The following is a 3,901-nucleotide window of genomic DNA, read 5'->3' on the forward strand; positions in this document are numbered from 1 at the left end:
CCCGCTAGTTCGAACTAGGAGGGTAATGTAGGCATACTGCACTTGCAAATGAAGCCCGGGATTTGAATTTCCTGGGCTTCATTTGCATAAGCGGGGAGCCGCCATTTTTAAAACCCCGCTGGTTTGAACCCCGTGCAGCACGGCTACACGGGGCTCGAACTAGGTAGTTCGGACTAGGATTCCTATTCCGAACTACTGGTACACGAGGAATCCTAGTCCGAACTATCTAGTTCGAGCCCCGTGTAGCCGCGCTGCACGGGGTTCGAACCAGCGGGGTTTTAAAAATGGCGGCTCCCCGCTTATGCAAATGAAGCCCAGGAAATTCAAATCCCGGGCTTCATGTGCAAGTGCAGTATGCCTACATTACCCCGCTAGTTCGAACTAGGAGGGTAGTGTAGACATACCCTTATACATGTCCCGTCGATGGAGGACAGGGGCGAGCTAGGCACACAACTCCAGGAATGTCTCCTTCCTCATACGGAAGTTCTGGAGCCACTTCTGGTCATTCCACCACTCCATGATGAGCCATTCCCACCATTCGGAACTGGCGTCCAGCTGCCAGAAGCAGCACTCCGCAGTAGGGTGCATCTAAAAGAGCTGTATTCCCAGACACATGTTGAGGGTCTCCTTAAGCAGCTTGGGGTCATGTTCCTGGAGAGCAGCCTGCAGAAACTTTTGCATAAACTACAGCACGACAGTCAGGGTGCCATCACATGCCCAGATGCAGCCTTGGCTCCATAGCAGGGAGAGTTGTGATGTCCAAACACAGGGCAACCAAACCATACAGTGGAAATGATTTGCTATTACTCAGAGAGGTAGGCAAGCAGGAGAAGAACCTGAGAAATGGCTGTGTAGGGGGGGTCTCTTTAAATATGTATCTCAGACAGCCTCAGGCAGCAGCTCCAGGAAGTCACTGCTGACCTAATGTCCTGCCTGAACTGGTTCCAGGGGCCTTAAATGCAGGAGAGCATCCAATCAGCATGGATGCTCTATTTCAAAATAGCAAATTGCTATTTTGAAGGGCTTTTTGTGTATAGGCACTCTATATATTCTGTAAGATATCTGAATTTTAAAAAATAGCACAGTGTTACCTGGCAACCATCCAGCAAATGTATTAATGTGTTAATCTAATTTCTGTGCACATATATTGAGAACATATTAGTAAATTGTTAGGAACCAGAGCTGTCTCTATGTGAATGTATAGCACCTACCATAATGAGCCTGAATTTCAACTGGGGCTGGGGTCCGATTAATTGATATTAATACAAATAGCACTTTATAGTATCAAGGTGTGCATACTGGAGTGCAGAGTATTCTCCACATACTTGCACTAATATAGTACTTAGGGTATGTCTACACTACAGTGCTATTTCAAATTAATTTATTTCGAATTAGTTAATTCAAAATAATCTAATTTGATATAACTCATCTAGACACAAAAACTAATTTGAAATAGTGTTTGTTTAATTCGAAATAGGGCATCCACATTGAGTGGACCCTGAATCAAAGGTAAGGCTGGCCGGAGCCAGTACCAAAAGGGAATCAGGGTCAGATTGAGTGTGTGGGGCTGCTGCCTCAGGCTATCCGAGGTCTGTGCTTAAAGGGACCTGACCCACCATCCCGGACAGACAGTTCTCAGTTTTCTCTGCTTGCTGGTCTACCTTGCTGAGGGAGAGCAAAGCATTTGTGTCTTGGAGTGCTCTGCTTGCCCTCACTCGGGGCACCACGGCACTCTGCAACATGGAACCAGACCTGCCCCTGAGGACTCTGCTGCATCTCGTGGACACATTGCCAGCAGCCTGGCAGCACCAGGAGGGGCTGTCAGGATCCAGGGGGCCCTGCAGGAGAGCTTCCACCCTGAGGAGCGCTAACAGTCTCCCCAGTCTGCCCCACTGGGGGCTTGTGTCCCATTCCTTCCTTTCATCCGTCCACTTACCCTTCCCTAGCCCCCTCCCCTTCCTGATGTCAAATAAAATACATGTATTTTAAAAAATAGAAACTGTCTTTATTTAACACAACTGGGGAGGGGGAATGAAACTCTGGGGAGACAGGGGAAAGGAGGCAGGAGAGGGGAGGAAATAAGGTGGGAGAGGGGAGGGGTGTAGCAGACCGGGCCGGGTCTGGGCACAGCTGAGGGCTTCTGCTCAAGGAGAACTGCTCAAATTCAGGGCTCCTTACAGCCTCCAGACTGGAGACCTTCCCAAACAGGCCACAAACCAGTCCCATAGAGCACTTTGGTTGCCTGCCTGAAGCCTCACGAGCAAAACCCCTCCGACACCCCAGCACTATCTGTGCCCCAGATGGCCCCGGGCCTCATACACAGGTGAGGGGTCTAGAATCCAATGTCACTTTCCCTGAATAAGTTCTGTCCGGTTCCAAGAAACCAGGCACAGATCCCCGGTCAATTTACCCTCTAGACCTTACCCACAAATCACACTGACTCAGTCCTTTAACATCTAAAAGTTTATTATTACAATAAAGAAAATCATGAGAGTAAGGTTGTTAAAGGATAGTACATTACATGCTTCGAATTTCCCAGTTCTCGATGCAGGCTCTAGCAGAGATGTTATAGCTGCTGGCTTAAAAGTCCGTGTTACACATCCTAGGTCAGGATGGATCCACAGTTCTTCACAGCTAGTGCTCCCCTGCGAGGCTGCATCTGGGGTCAGGAGCAGATCTGAGTCCAACATGGAGTCTGCCACATGGCATATTTACACCCTCCTTCCAGGTTTCTTCCAAGCTGGAGGGAGTCACATGGCCAGTGGCCAGGTGTGTCTTTGGTCTTCAGAGGCCCATTGTTCCCTGGAACTTCGCTCATTAGCATGTCCATAGGCCAACATTCTTAGCCCATTATTCAAGCACATTCAGAGAGATTTCCAGTCTCCATATAGAGTACAGATTCCTAACTCCACACACAGACATTATACAGATATATGAAGAGCAGATACAGAATCAGAAGAAAGTAAGCTTTTGTTTGACACCTCACATGGCCCCCTTTGTACCACTTTTGGGGTGAACACCTCCCAATGGGTGCAGCAGTGACCCGGCTGCTCCCCTCACAATCCAATAATGTGACAAGGGGGAAACCTGGGAGGAGGGAGCTGGAAGGGGGAAGCAAGGGGAAGAAGGGGAAGGGGAAGCTGAGAGATCAGGGGTGGAGGTCTCGTCAGGCCACATGTCTCCTAGCACGGTGAGAGAGGGGGCCTCAGCGTCCCCGGGGGGATGGGGAGGAGGGTGCATGGGTTGAGCTGGAGGTTATAGAGATTTAGGAGGAGGGTGTGGAGGTTGAGGAGGAAGAGGTGGGAGGGGGGACAGGAGTGGGAGGAGGAACAGTAGCTGGGGTGGGAGCAGGCACAGGACCGGCACAGGGCAGCATGCTCTGTAGGAGCACCTGTAGGTTTGAGTACATGGCAAGGTCCTGAGCAAGCTGCTCCCGGTGGAGCTGCAGGTCCTCCTGCATCCAGGCCTGGATGGTGCGGTGCAGGGCTCGCAGGGCCCCCATGTGCTGGTCCCGGTACCTCTGCTGTGTGTTGGTGGTCCGGAGCAGGCCGCGGGTACGGGAGCATGTCCCAGGTGGGGTGGTGCACCCTGCACGAGCAGCTGGTGAAGCTGTAGAGAAAGAAGAGAAGTGGTCAGTTCTCCCTGGGGATGCAGTTGATGATACCCAACCCTCCTCCCCTCCCCCCAGCGACGTGAGGGCGACCATGCCTTGCACCATCAGAGCCTTTGTGCTTGCACAGAGGCCATGGTCAGGATGTCTGTCTCTTCCCAGGACTGGGAGCTGCTCCAAGACAGCACCCATGCCCCTGTGCCGTGTATAGTGCGGGAGCCGGGGGGGGAGGGGAGATGTCCCCTGCCTCTGTGTAGAGGGGGCGTGTGACGGGAGAGCGTCCTGCTGGGT

The sequence above is a fragment of the Pelodiscus sinensis genome, chromosome 1 (genome assembly GCF_052426305.1).
Source record: "Pelodiscus sinensis isolate ZL-2025 chromosome 1, ASM5242630v1, whole genome shotgun sequence".
In the NCBI taxonomy this organism is placed as follows: Eukaryota; Metazoa; Chordata; order Testudines; family Trionychidae; genus Pelodiscus; species Pelodiscus sinensis.